The sequence below is a fragment of the Vanellus vanellus genome (genome assembly GCF_965231255.1).
Source record: "Vanellus vanellus genome assembly, chromosome: 3".
Classification (NCBI taxonomy): Eukaryota; Metazoa; Chordata; class Aves; order Charadriiformes; family Charadriidae; genus Vanellus; species Vanellus vanellus.
Genome location: NC_138907.1, coordinates 93,716,791 through 93,732,473, shown reverse-complemented (window position 1 = coordinate 93,732,473; position 15,683 = coordinate 93,716,791). Strand labels below are relative to the sequence as shown.

At 38.7% G+C, this 15,683-nt stretch overlaps 1 protein-coding gene across 3 annotated transcripts in view; it reads right to left on the bottom strand.

The window, feature by feature from the left end:
- FILIP1 (filamin A interacting protein 1) overlaps positions 1-15,683 on the bottom strand; it is a 120,706-nt gene that overhangs the window by 104,289 nt on the left and 734 nt on the right. The window lies entirely within an intron of this gene.

Sequence of the window (15,683 nt, the reverse complement as noted above, 5' to 3'; positions counted from 1 at the left end):
AGGCTCTGCTGAGGAAGTATTGGCCAAACAGAAGAACCAAGATCCGTCACCTCAGTTCTTGTGCTGTAGTGCTGTAGCATCAGATGCAGAGGTAACTGTGGGAAGAGTACTGCTTAGCCCTGTAACCCCGAGACAGAGGTGGCTCTCTGGAAATGCTGTGCATAAGCCAGCGGCGACAGGTGACATGTGAGGAACTGGACCAGCATCAGCGTATGTGGGCTATTCTGAGAAGTTAGCCACAAATCTCTAGCAGATGTCCTTGGTGTCCTTTTCTCAGTGGCTCTTAGCCTGGCATAATTTTCACAGGGATGGCAAAAGTCAATTCGCTACCACAGAGCAGCTTCCTGGCTGAATTTCAATAGATCACTCTGGAATATGGAGACATTAAAGCTCTTCAGCAAAATGGTTATGGGATTATTTTCACATGGGCAAAACAACAATTTTCTCTCATCTCATTCTTGGAAATGCTCAAAGCATTCTAGTTGAAACTTCCAAAACCAATTCAGACTCAGCCAGACATCCAGCCTGAACAACTAAAATTTGGCAAAGCTGTAAACAACTGGGTTTCATGCAAGACTAGATTTGTTAATGAAAAATGTCAGGCAAATTAGATAGAGGTCTTATTATCAGCTTGCTCTGTAGTATATCTTCTCTACTATGTCCCAGCATTTACATGTTAATTGGCATACCTAAACTTTTAATAGCGTATTTAATATCTGGTCACATTTATACTTCCAATTTTCATCTGTTGCTAATTCCCAGTTGATTAGCCATATTTTGCTGAAGCAATGACAAAACCTGAGACTAACAGAAGTCCTTCAAACACCTCTCTTACCAGACTTTCAGCTCATTTTCTAGATCAGAGAAATCTGTGCCAGCTTCACAGAAGTATCTGCATGGAATATCCTGATTTTTCCCAATTTTTTTATTACTTTTAGGAAGGACTCAGAATGAATATTTAAGAGAAAGTAACTGAAACAGTTGACTTAGACCAACTAGTTCTGTTTCTAGTTTAAACAAACGAGACTGAGTACCTATCTATGTTGATAAGACCGCTTATCAACAAATCCATTCCCTCTGTTCCGTGTTCAAAAAGAAGCATTTTTAAAGATGCTAAAGACAGAGGTTTTATTAAGTTAAATCATATTATCGATATCTTTTTGGTTGCAACTGAAACATCAGAAGTAGTATCTGTTCTGACTTTCACTATCATTCTCAGTGCATTTCACGTTTTCTTAGAGAGTACATGAAAAAAGGATATAGTCATGATACACAGCTCATTCTCAAAGAAGCCCTAAGAAATTTATAAATATTCCTTATAATGGTTTCAGCCAAACTTGCTAATTTTTTTCCTTTATTTGATCTGCAAATGACCTATTTTGGCAGCACTCTGAAAATATATAAAAATAACATAATGTCTGCAATTTATTTTTTCCTGCCTGCAATGCTCTATGACAGCATTTTTGAGATTAACCTCTGACACTCTGCCAGACTTTTCTGCCATGTCCTTGGGAATTCTGACCTATTAACTACAATGGAGTTTTAATGCAAGCTGTTTAAGGCAGGCTTGTTTCCATAAAGAAACTGTTTTGATTTTAGAGGTTACACAGATGAAATGCTTCTCCTCAGAGTTGGAATCCAAATTATTCCACTGAACTGCATGACAGAATTGCAAAGGTTTTGCTGTCTGTGAGCAGCCTGTGGAAGGAGAGTTGTACCAAAGAAGACAAAATAAACCAAAATTAAAATACAACAGTACTTACACTAGGTATTTCTTAAACTGTCAACTGCTACATAATCTAGTATCATCACTGGACTCACAGAAAAACTAGGTTCGTTACTTTCTTCATAGTATAGTGACACCATTTTTTTTTTTTTTTTTTTTTTAATGATACCTTTGTGCCTGTTTAGGTTCTTTCTATGGAGAGAAATGGGAATATGAGGTTAATGGCAATATTCTCCAGCACTGAATCAGTTCCTTGGCTGAGAGAAGGGCTGGGATACCTGCACACCATCTCTAAAGGCTCAAGAATGTGCTTTTCTCACCTAACCCCTGGTGTTACAGCTACGCATCCATCCTACTGCCAAGGCTTTCCCCCTTGAGCTTTTCCACCGCAGGGGGACTGGAAGCAGAACAGCCTGATTAGAGCCTGAAGCTGAAATTATGCTTGGCAGTGTCTTCTAGTAAACAACCCATCCCACCTAAAAGCATGGGTTTGCGTACTCTGAAGCAGATTCAGTATAAAGTTTCAGAGAAACAAAAAATTAAAATGGAATGTACAAACTGCAGAAACAGTTCCTTTTGGTATTTCCTATCTTTTTTCCTCACACTAACATCACAAGAAGTCAGTGGTACTATCAGAGTGAAGCAGAAAAATGATGAGAAAATGGTTTCTCTGCCCTCTTATTCCATATATCCCAATTCTCTGGCAAAGTAGTGTTTTAAGTTCTTACTATACGGAAAGAAAATATTGTTCAAATTGTTTGCATGATTCAAAATTTGTATTTGAATACAAACGAGTGAGTTTTGTGTCACAGGAAGTAAGGACAACTCTACGACTTTGCATGTAGCTTTGAGACTTCCCAAGTGTCAGCTCTTGCTCCAGTGAACATTTAAGTATTTCATACAAAGTAGATGTTTTGTTTTGTTTTGTTTTGTTTTGTTTTGTTTTGTTTTTAATGTGAAGGGTGAAGCAGTTATCTCAGAGTACCTTGTATTTAAAGTATTTTTCTGGGAGGTGGAAGACTGTGGTTTTATCTCTATATTGTAGCAATAAAGTATTCTAACCTTTTCCTTTCTGGGTTAATTTGTGGGTTTTTTTTTCATGGTTCCAACCCCTCACTTGCCTTCCTGTTCTTTAAATTTTGCTATAAGAGCCCCATAACAAAAAAGGCATTTTGCAGTCTGGTAAAGTATTTAATCCAAACAAAATCTAATGTGCCTCACTGCAAATCCTGACAAAACATAGCAAAGCATTTATCTGCTTTTATTTTTTAGATTCAGATGTCAGTCAAAAAAAGTACAGATATATGCACAGTCTTAATCATAAATTATTTTCCTGGGAATTCCTTTGAAGGACTAACTGAGCAATGCCTCCTTCCCACTTTTCTCTTTGGGTCCCTCTCTATGTAAGAGGCTATGCTGGCTACTTCTGAAACCTGTCCTCCACCTTCTTCTTCTCCTCTCTCACAGCTTCAGAGGTTCAGGGGCAGAACTGGGAGCACTGTAATAGTTCTTGTTTTCTGGCTGGGAGGAAACCATTTGTGAAAAGTTTCTTTTGTGGGTGAACCACCACAGTATTACTGAGTGATTGATGATTACATGAAAACTTTTATGAACCAAGAAATCATCTTGTTCGCTAGGGGTTTATACATTAAGATGGATAAAATATTTTTATATTGACTATGATAACAAATATAACTAAAACTACAATAACAAAGGTATAAGGTGACTAATAATGTAATGCTAAAAAATATCAATGGACATATTGCATAGCTACATATGCAATATATTTTTTATTCCCAGATTCAGGGGCCCGTTTTCTTAGAATGTGGGAGGAGAGATGAAGTAAGGGAAAGAAGAGGAGCTGTTGCTGTGCCAGTAGCAACCGTGGGGTGGCTGATGCGCTTCCCCAACTCATGATCCGACTGCAGCCCTATTCCTGCCTGCCACCCTCGCCCAGGCTGGAGCTGTGCCTGCCCCCAAGGCTGTGAAATCCTCTGACACTTTGCTTATGTGTTCCCATAGGAAACTCCTGCCTCCTCCGGTATTTCATACAAAGAAAACTCTTAACTATAGCCTTTTAGAGACTGACTGTGTTGTAAAATACTGGCTACTTTATTCCTGTACCCTCTTCTCACTGACCCCACTCAGGTTCTCTGGTCTTTGGGCTTTGCTTCCTGAAACTATTTTTTTCACGCATCACCATCTATATGTGCTTTATTACAAGTGACCGGTATGAGTAATTCCATAGTTACAGAGTTGCACTGTGATGCAGGTAAAGCCACGATGAAGACAGCATTTTCAGTCTAAGTAAGGGAGCCTTGAGATAGGGTTGATGTTGGGGTGAACTGAAATGTTATCTGTCAGCTGTAGCTGTCAGCAAAAATACTAAAGAAAGAGCAGCTGCATCATGCCACAAGCAGAGGAGTGGAGCAATCGCAGCTCCAAAATAGATTTGAGAGTCAGACAGAGTTTTCTTTTAATGAACCCCATTAATAGTCATGGACTGTTTATTTCCAAACATGCTTTGAGCGAGTTGATAATGCTACTGCTTTTAAAATGTTTTAAACAAATGTTTGAGATGCAAGTAAAGAAGAGCTATCTAAAATAGGACTTACTGAACAGTATGTTACTATTCTAATAAAATGTAATTTTCCCTTCTAACTATTCTCAGCTTCTGTAGCCCTAAATTTACCGTCACCATTTTAGTGTGTAAGTGCCGATATAACAACAAAATTGATATGACAATAAATATTCATAAGCATGTTTCTCACCTGGAAGAAAAATTATTGGCTTATAGTAGCTTCTGTAGCATTTATTCTTCCTTTTCAGAACACTTAATTAATAAGGTACTAAGCTATCCTGAAAATACTTATTAAAGAATAACATCTTACAGTCTTTTTGGGTTGCCATTAAAGAAAATAATAAGTGTCTGCCTCTTCTGGATCTTAAATTCCAAGATAAATGTAATAAAGCTTGTGGCGGGGTGTTATTGTTTACTCCTTGGAAAAACTTATGCAACAGCAGAATACTGTTCTGATTTTTGAGCTGCTGCTAATGAAGTCCAACCAGACAGGGTACATTGCCATGAGTCAGGAAATCTGGATGTTCCTGGACAGAGGCCAAGGGAGCTTAGACACATCAGAGATGTGATGTATATGTATCCTCTGGGGGAGATACACTGAGTTGTTTTCTTAAGCTGCTAGATTCAAGAAGCAACCAAATCACCACACTGAAATGAAGTTACTAGCTGTTCGTTTCTCAGAGTCCCTTGGTTTTGCACCAGGAAAACAAGAATTAAGTAGGTTGTCCAGGGGACCTTACTGATTAGATACTAGGTTCAGCCTTGAGACAGCAGGTCCAAAACCATGAGGGTATAACTTTGTTCCTTCACTGTAAAAAGAAAAAAAAAAAAAAACCAACACAAAAAAACCCCAAACAAACAAACAAACAAAAACTAACTTAAAAAAAACTGAAACCCTGATATGCTATAATTTACTGTGAAACTTTAAACAAACCTTTTGAACTCATGGTCTGTTAAAGAATGCTATGTCTTTTTTTATAAGAGCATGGGTGCTACTGTTGTACATAGGGAGAGAAGCTACCCTCTCCACAATGCTAAATCATTTGCTCAAACACTGCTACATTTCAGTACAACACTATGGTACGAGTGCAACTCCCTAGAATTTTTTGAGCCATCAAAAACCACAGGCCCCTATTTTTTGATGGAAATTAAGTGCTTTCCTAAAGCTAGTTGAGATCATGTAAAAGGGTGCCACTGGTTTCTTTTCCTTTCCACTCCTCTTTCTTGCCGCTTAATATAACCACCCCAGGAGACTTCAATTTTTCACTGCTTTCCTACCTTTTTTTGGTAGGTCCATTCTCCTTATCTTCCCACAATGCTTCCCTGCATCATGCCCCAAGGGAGGACTACAGCTTTCACTGCCTTTCACAATAAAGCAGGACATGCAGAGCAGTATGGTCCCTGCCCAACCTGTTCTGGTACACCTAGGTACGTGGGTGGCTGCTTGGACTTCCTCATTTCTCATCTTTTATCAGAGGATGCTCTCACAATAAAGACTTGACCTCCCTTCCATGAAATCCAATGAAAGGTCATTTATTACCCCATTCTTTCCCCCTCCGAGAAGGCTCTCAAGTAAACTAAGAAATAATTTCCAGACCTCTTGCTTTCTTCTGGACTAGCTTCAGGCCTGCCTTCACAGTTACCGCTGCCATTACACTGTGGCAGGGCATGGTGTGGAAGACATGTACTGCCTTTGGTGGTGTTTCAGCAGCCGTGGTTGCAAACCTTGGCCTGGCTCTTCTGTGCTTTGGTACATACATGAGTGCGGGACTCTGCCCTGCTCTCAGGCTCACTGTCCCTTCTGTCTACTGGTATTGCCAACCGCACACATTCAAAATCTTGAGATAATCTTCCAAAGCTGTGTTTCAGGAGATTTTAAAGCAACACCTTGTGGCGTCAGATCATCTACAGCTCACAGACTTCAACTCTCTTGAAACCATCAGGACTGTTTTTTTCTAATTTTCTGTGGTTTTAACTAAAGTTGAGTCATGTAATGGCAACCTGATCCCTAGGGTAAATCTTTATCAAAAATCTCTGTTGACAAGAGGGTCACCTGAGCTGCCACCATTGCTTTAACAAAGCGGGCAGCACTGGAAACCCTGGCTGCTTGCCAGGCCTGCAGGAGACAGGCAGCACCGAAGGACATTTCTGTTTTCCAGCTGCTGGCTCTCCCCCCAGCCAGTACATGGGGTTTGTGTGGCCGCTCCCCAGCCCTGCAGTGGCTCTGGGGCTGCCCCACCACCGGCTAATTTGGTCAGTCCCAACCTGCCCACTCTTTCCCTCAAAGGTCCTTTTTCCTCCAAGCTTGTTTTTTTTTTTTTTCCCCAGCAGCCTCCTTCTTGTACCAGGCAGCTTGTCCTGAGCACTCTCAAAATAGCAAGAAGCCCAGGAGCTGACAGCACCATCTTTGCGCGATGAATTACTTCTGGTACAACTGAACCTGAGGGAATGGTTTTGTTTTTCCTGAAACGTCTTAGTATTGACACTAGTTTGGCTTCTATTTTGGTATGGTTTTGTTCTTACAGCTTCCTGGTCACATCCCCGGTCCCCCTCTTTCCTTTTTCTGCTGTGCTTGACCAGTACGGCTGATTTCTTGCCACCCGCAACTCAGGGCACAACTATGCTTCCCTCTGGAGAGCTCCTCTAAAAATACATATTCTTGTCATTCAGACTAATTCAACTTCTATTCCTACTTCTCCCAGCAGAATCTGGTTTCCAAGGAGAGCTATTTAAGTCTCCTTATTCAAAGCTGTCAACATGATGTTCAATACTACAACATCTCAGGGTGTCAAAGTCACTACTATATTTATTCTTGTAACATCCCAGGTGTTATTAAAAGTGTAGAAGTAAATAACTTGCCGAGACTCATACAAGTAGTCACTGATGTGAAAGCCAGCCATTTAACCAGCCCTCCTCTCCCCCGGTAGGGTACCTAGCACCTCACATTTTAAGGTAACATTATTTGAAAGGAATAAACAACAAACTACAAACATGGCATGAATATTTTGGAGTGGGAACCTGAATTTAGCAAAGTGTTTCTGATTAATAAGCAATCCATCAGATGTCCTGTCACTCTTACAGCCTATTCCCTGTCGTGTGATTTAGTCTTTGTTTATACAACTAAGGCTGGAGGTATCTAAATTAGCCCACCTTGTGTGAAGTTACGCTTGCCTCATTTTTAGATACTCCGTGCTGTCCTGGGGGGATGTTTTGAGTTGACAGCAGTAGCATGCAGAATTTTTTCTGTTCTACTTACTCCTTAACAAACCCTTGTGTTATGTTCAGGGTATTCACTGAACACTTACGTAGATTATTCGGTTTATTTCTGATATTTTCCTGTGTTTCCTTTATGCCATCTAAGCTAAGGAGAAACTCATTACCCTGTCTATAGCTAATATCATCTATTTTTCTAGCACTTCATTAGTTTTCAGAAACCTGTGGTGATATAGGTTTTGTGGTTGGTAGCAATACTGAGCAGGGGCTAGAAACTAGTATCACTGATGGCAACTTGTTTTCTTAGAGCCAGGCAGCTCTGTGTCACTGTCACAGAGAGGCCTCTGAACAGGTCCTCATGGACCCCCAAGTACCACAGCAATCCTGTTGTGTATTTCCATTTACAAATAGATCAAATTCTGTAGCAAGGGTACTTACATTGTACCCCCTCCATCATTCTAACAAAAAGCTGTTCCGAAATAATTTTGGGTTTGGGAATGTGTTCTCTGAAAGTGGGAAAATCAGTTTAGCTATTTTTTTTCTCTAACCCATAAGCTACTTTTAAAATCAGTGGCCATATGTATTCAAGGCGGGGCAGTTAAAGATGCTGTTATCTGGTTAACCCATGGCTTAGAGGCCCCTAGCTTTAAAACACTAAGCTTCCTGGCCTCATGTGAAGCACTTCTTGTCTGTCCTAGCCTGTTTTGGTGTCTTTCAAAGCATGATCCCTTCTTCCCAAACCTCACTAAATTTCTCACTGGGGCATATGGGAGCTTTTTGAATTAAAAAAAGCTGCAAGGGTAATTTGTATGACCTGTGTGTGTGCACAAATCATATTAGCTCCTCAAGTTCCTCTCTGCAGCAAGTGCTGAGGTTGCTCTAAACAACTACAATGGGATCTGCGACTTCTGTACTCCACCAGCTGTGAGAATTCCCTAGTCTTTTTCCACTCAACTCTACCGATAATGGCAAAATTTTAGTTACACTATCCAGCTTTAAGAGTGTTACTTACCGGTGCATCTAAAGAGAAGAATAATACCTGTCTTCAGTAGTTATTCTTAATAGGTATGAGAAATCCTATATGGAAAGACTGCCTGCCACATCCCTTTGAGTGCCACAAGGCCACTACTTTGTCCTTGCTTCATGCTACCGTAATCACCACCAGGTAAATTTAAATGCTTCCACAACCAAGGGCTTTTCTAAACCAAAAGAGCCTGAGCTAGTCTCAGGTTAACCAGAACTCCATCTAGGAATGCTGTTCGCCATATGTGCATGATGCTCTGTTCCTGATTAGGATACAATTGGAAAGAGATGTTCAGTAAGAAAAGTGAACTCAGCAGTGGAGGCAGACTCCAGGGTTTCCTTCCTCAAAAGCAGCATCTCTGTTTTTCTTCTTTATTTGCTTATTACTGACAATCTCAATGCTAGCATTTCAGCCTACCTGGAAAGATAAAGACAGAATATACTTAACCTTTTTTTTTTTTTTTTTTCAACATTCTTTTGCAGACAGAAATGGCATCTTAATGGCATCCTAATCCTAAACATTTGACTTTCATACAGAATGTGTCAGGGAGAGGGAGGAAGAGGAGGGCATGCATTCTAAAAGCTGGAGTAAACTAGGATAGAAAATTACATACAAGTTTTTTTGGTTCTTATTATGCTTATTTGTGCATAGAGCACATCAAACATAACAAAATCAAACAAAAAAACTCTACAGATATTGCTTCTTTTGCAATTGTGAAAGTGCCAAAGGCCTGTGATTTATATTACTATTGACCGTCTCTCCATCCATCTTTTATTCAGCATACAGATTTTGATACACTGATTATCATCACTGGCAAAATATTCCTCGGCCAGCCATGTTCAAAACTTTGTGATCCAAATAAGATGTGAGACCTTAGAATAATTACAAATTAAAAGTACTCAAGATAACTGAAAATAATCAAAGCCCTGAGCAACCTGATCAGACTCTGGAGTTAGTCCCGCTTTGAGTGACACTGGACAACTCTGTCAGTTCCTTCCACCTAAATTCTGGTTCTGCAACTCCATAAGTGACACCTCTCATTTGCAGGACATGCTACTATGACCCTGTCTTTCACTATTTGCAACGTGATGCCTTTTTTGACTTGGGTTCTAGCTTCTGGCTCCTGCCACTTGAAGTGGCAGTGGTTCCCATAGCCAGCTGCCTTGTAACACATGGTTCCTCTGGCACTCAGGAGATCTGTTGCCATGTGTGTCCCTCTGTGCAGAAGGGACATCTTGTTCTGCGCTATGTTTGACATGCTTGAGGACATCTAGCATGGCATTGTTCCCTTCCTTCTGTCTCCTGCCCAGAGTCATAAATCAGAATGTTTATTTTTCTCTAAAGAATTTTATCAGATTGAGGAACTGAAATCCTTATCTACTGGAATATAATTCGCTTTACTTTTTATTACAGAATCCTTGTAGGAGAATAAAAGGAGGAGAAATAAGACACTACAGAAGAACTACTCTAACCTGTACCTTAAAAGTTAGATCTGAGAGGTTTTGTGATTACAGATGGTGGGACAAGTAAAGTAAGATTTTGAGGATAAGTATGAATGACAGACACAGGATTGAATAGCTTTAGCATGAGAAATGTATGCCTTTTTTTTTTTTTAAATTTCAGTCAGCCCAATACCAAACCAGTCATAGTTAACCATATGTGCTTTGCCACCCTTTCAATTAGGTCCTGCTTATGGCTTTCAAAGGGATATATTTTCAACAATTTGAATTATATATTTTAAAAATAAGAATGTCCTTTGAGTCACATAACTAGATAGTGTGAAGTTTTATGAATATGCTATCATCTACTATGTTCAAAATCTGAACTTGAGGAGAAATTGTATATGTTTTTCTTTAGTGTATATTTGTTGTCACAGTAACTGCAGTTTTCCCAATAAATGGAAATTGCATCGTTTCCTTAGCATTCAGGTTATTGCACTGAAATAGCACCATGAACTCACCACCACTTCTCCCTTCCTGTTGTCAAGCTAGAGCTCATTTAGTTACAGGAACAGGCATTAAAACAGGTTAGGTTAGATATGTGCACATTAGAAAGCTAAAGCAAGTCTGCTTAGCCCCATTACATCCTATGACTCATGCATGTGTGGGAAAGACCTTATTTTCACAGAGATCTCTTAGATAAACAAGGCAAGTTGGCAGCAATTCGATTACACTGATGTTAGCAGTCTCCTGCTTTCTGTTGCTTTCATTTACTTTTTATTTTCTGAAAAATGCAAGCAGTCTGATAAACTGTAATGAAAATTCTTGTACCAAGGACACATAATCTTTCGTTTCCAATTACTTTTTTTTTCATAGGAGCAGCCTTAAAACCAGTTTCTAAAAAATTCCTTTCTGTTATTACAGTAGAATCCACTTTTTCTCAGGTTTTTTTAAAGTTTTAGTAAAGCTGTAGCTCTTGCTGTCCACAGGCATAACACTATTTAGTTAGATACCCCTCCCCACCCCCAAAACCTACAAGCCTCTAAATACCGTGGACTTCAGATAGAAAATGGATTTATCTTCCAAAATATTGCTTTTACATATGCACTGGAACAAACTTTTGAACAGCATAAATCACAAAAAATTATATGCTTTGACACCTTTTCCCCAAAAAGGAAAAGCAAATAAAGCAACCGTTACTGTATTAAAGAGCTTTTAAAGTACATAAACTCAAAAAGTTTATTGCAAATTCATTGAGGTTTTTGCTCTTTTTCTGAAACCCCACTGGTTTATATCTGGGTCTGGTCACACCATAGATAATAAAGATTTTAATTGCTGTTTTATCAGCTTTGAAATGAAACTCATTCGGACAATGTACAGCAATCTCTTAGATTCACACACCCCTTTGCTTGTGTCAGCTAACAGCAACGAGACGGGTTGCCCATTTAAGGGAAAAACTACAAGCTCCGGTCTGTTTCCCCGTACTTCGGATGTGATTGTCCCATTCCTTCAGCAATGCATTCTGTAATGCCAAAAAGCATTGCTTTTCTTACAAAAGGCACGCACACAGGCACACACTTATGCACATTTATGATTAAGTTTCAGCTCTCATAGAGCTGCAATTTTAAGGAACTGGATGTTGGAATTCTTAATTTTCTTCTCAGTTCTAGAACACCACATATAGCAATTTTATATTAACTGGGAAAAAAACCCAGTTGCCTCAGAACACTGCTCTCTAAACAGCCCAGGGTAAATCATGTACTTTAATAGCTGTGTATATAGAGAGGAATGACTTCAAATTAAAATGCAATTGGTCTTTCAGGACATACGCTTTTAATAGTAGGAATTGTCTCTTTCTGTGTATTTGCAAAGTGTGTAAACCATTTTGGAGGCGACCACAATCTATATACTATTACATATCATCTGTAGAGTTAGAATTTGCATGCTTTACTTGTGGACAAGATTTAGAGATATAGTCCAGCCAAAGCAGAATGAGAATGACAATCTTGAATTAAAAAAAAAAAAAAAAAAAGCACTGCCCCAATTTAGGAAGACTTTTTGTTTGTATTGATATTAGTACTTACTTTGCTATGATGGTAAGAATAAAAAGTGAGATAGGAAGTGAGATTACCTGCAGAAGGTGGAGGACTAGGTAAAAAGACCCAAAATAAAAGGAAAAGTCTAATCAAGTATCCAGAAAGGCACAATTTTCTCAAATACAATAGGCATCACACAGTCTTCAACATGATTAGAGAATCCTACTGTCTCTCCTGAACAGGAAATAGGTACAACTGTTCCTCTCCTTTGGACACCAGTACCTCAGAGAATAAGCACAGGACTGTGTTATAAATGGTTTATTTTCTAGTATTACTAACTTGGTACCAAGACTAGCTATTAAACGGGAACAAGAGAGGTTAAGAAATCTTAATTCTTTATTAAATAATTGTTTCCTCAGTAATCCAATATCCTCCGACATAAAGTAAAAACTGTATTCCCCAAATAATTCCAAGCATTCTGTATAAAATTAGGAAACAACTTTCAGTAGAAAACACTGAGAGAAATGACAGATAAATGGCTAAAAATGAAAAGCACCAGAATAAGGTGATGTAGCCAAAAACTATAGGTGTTTGTGTTTCTTGTAAAGAAAAAGTTAAACTTTCCTATACAACAGATTCTCGTTATTTTAGCACATACTCTATTTTATCATTCTAGCTTTCAGTTCTAATCTTAGGTTTTATATACTAAATATTTTTTGTGAAATAGGAAGTACGAATAGATGAAGTAGAGTTCCTTCTCCTTTGTCTTGTTGTTTCATCTGGCTTCTTCACAAATATTATAGCTCTATTTCTCCAAATGGCATTTTAGACATGTAGAAGGACAAAATCCCTGCCCCATAAATCAGTATATATATTAGAATAGTATGGCAAACTGCAACAACAAACCTTGAGAAAGGAAGCGAAGAAACAGGAAATTAGAGAAAAAGTAAAATGCCTCTTAGGAAAAAAAATATTTGGACAGGAATACAGATGATCCACTTTGTTAATGCTCTTGAGGGGACTGGAAATGTATCTGTTAATTATTGAAAGCTAAGACCCGATCTCATTAAACTCAAAGGAAACTTCACTCTCAGTTCAGTGGAATAAACCTGGCCTCTGACTCAGCACAGCTCTGAGGCACATTCTTACTTTATTCCTGGGGGCACATCAACTGAGATTACCGAAAGCCTTAAATTAAGCATGTGTGGAATTTCTGCCAACAGAAAGACCCTGTATCAGGAGTTTTACTGATACACCTGTTATCAGTAAAAAGCTTTCAGTATGGAAATGGCTACACTGGCGAAACTGTCACCCAGAGGAACAAAACAGGGCATACCAGTAAAAGTAGAGATTTCCCAATATACTTATGCTTACTCCACAAGCTGCTTCCAGGAAGCACAACTATATCTGCAGAAGTCCTACCTTGGTCGACAACAGCTCTGTTAGTAGACGAGTTTAGTCTTTCCATGACATTAGTGTCAGGTGATACAGTGAGAGGCACTATAGAAAACTCGTATTTCATTAGGTCGATTTCAAGCTTACTAAAGCCAGTAGCATAGAGGACGGACCCATTAACACCAGAGCCAAAGGTTAATAGTCTACCAGATATGAGTGGGAGTAGTACGGGAAAATCAAGGCAGATGTAGGCAGGGACAGAACAGTGCTGAGCTTTGCAGATGAATTTCAAGTCTTTGAATTTGGTGTTAAAAAGAACCAGACGCTCTATAAAGAGATTGAAAGACTGAAGTGATGACAAAACACTCAGTTAAGATGACGACTTTAGCTGTGGCTAGATTGGCTAAAAGAGGCCGTAAATTATAATATTGCTGTAATGAAGGTGAAAGAATGGGCCACAGGCGGAGTCTGGAAGTGGATTCAGATTAGGAGGAATACACAGTCTTTAGCACCATGAAAGGCATCATTCATTCCACAGTTATGGGAATATAAACAGATTCAAAATAATATATAATGGGGAAAATAAATGGGTATGCTATACCTACTTGTCTTCCAAGAAAATCTCTACAATGAAGTGTATGGCCAAAACCTAAATTACTTTTTGATTTGATATAAAATTGAGCTTGGTTTCACTGTAGTCATTAGTAGAATTGGCGATTCTTCAAATATGAAACCATCTGTTGAATAGCCACATTACATATTCCACAGATTTGATTGGAAAATCCCAGAGCCTCTTTGTGGACACCTGTTGAGAAGAGTAATTTTAGCCGCCTCCTCCATTTTGAAGTGGAAAGGAAGACAGATGTATGTAAAACCACAACTCCATGTGTTAGAGTTGGAAGTTGCTATCAGACTGTTCAAAAGTGACTTCATTTGGTAGTTATCAGGCTAATAAATTTGCCTTTTGCTTTTAAAAACTTTGCTAAAAGTAACTTGTGCAAGAAAAGTAAAATTGTAAAACCATACGTTATGCTGAGCAGCAACTAAACCCAAAAAGCAGTCAACAATTAGCACAGCATTTTCCCTGATTTTGCCATCCCTATATACTCAGAAGGTCAACAATTATCACAGCATTTTCCCTGATTTTGCCATCCCTATATACTCAGAAGGTCAAATTTGCCATTTCTCCACAGTTTATTACTTGCCAATTAACTCAGTCAAAATAAGAAACAGTAATTTTCACTCTAACGTCAAGACGGCAAAAACTGTACAAATCATATTGTCTCAGTTTTAGTTCTCGCTGTACAGCTTTCTTCTGAAAAAATAACTTTCTCAGGATATGCTTATATTAAAAAACAATACCAAAGTTTCCTTTTGAGATTTAGATTTGGGATACCATAGTGCTGTAGTAATTCCACAAATGATTATCACATTAATCCGTGGCCACCAAAAAAGTATTCCTATTTACTGCTCAAGTAGTATGCCCCTTGCTATGAAATAAAATGTAAACTATATTATTTTTGCTTTTAAGAATTTTCCTCCATCCTAACACTTCATTTATCTTATTGTTTCACAGGCAGTTACATTCTCAGCCACCAAGTCAAAGTTGCTTCAGAGTATTTTAATTTCATCCAATCTGTAAGCATGTCACTGCTAAGATGTGGTATTGATGTCATTTATATAGTATGCAGGGATGAAACTAGAATTATTTAGCTGAAGCAAGACCTTCTCATCTTCCTGAAGCAGTCCCCAGAGTCCCCAGACTAAGTGTCAAACACCACAGACAGTCAACATAGACTCAGTCAGTCTATTCCTTCTTCAGGACAAATATTTTTCATCTGAGACAATTCTACATAAATCTGTGAACAGGGTTTTTGCAGGGGTTAAGCACATTCTTTAAATCTTTGCCTTCACAACTGAATTCATATTGCATATGAATTTACAATCAGTAGGTCTTTTAAAAATTCATGCATATTAGATTTCTTTTGTTTGGAGAAAATGCCTTTAAAAGATCGAGTGGGGGGGATTCATTCTTCAATGGACCAAACAGCTTTTGTCAGTTTAGACAGACCAAATCATACTAAGCAATTCCTCCCTTAAATTACATGACCATTACAGGACCATAGGGTATGCATTTCCAACGGACAGACTTCCATTCTGCTGTCAGGGTAAAACATCCGAGAACTGGTTCCTCATTTATTTTGCTAAAAGAAACAAACACTTTAACAACAATGACCCACCTCAAGCACACTTGGGTACAATAAACATA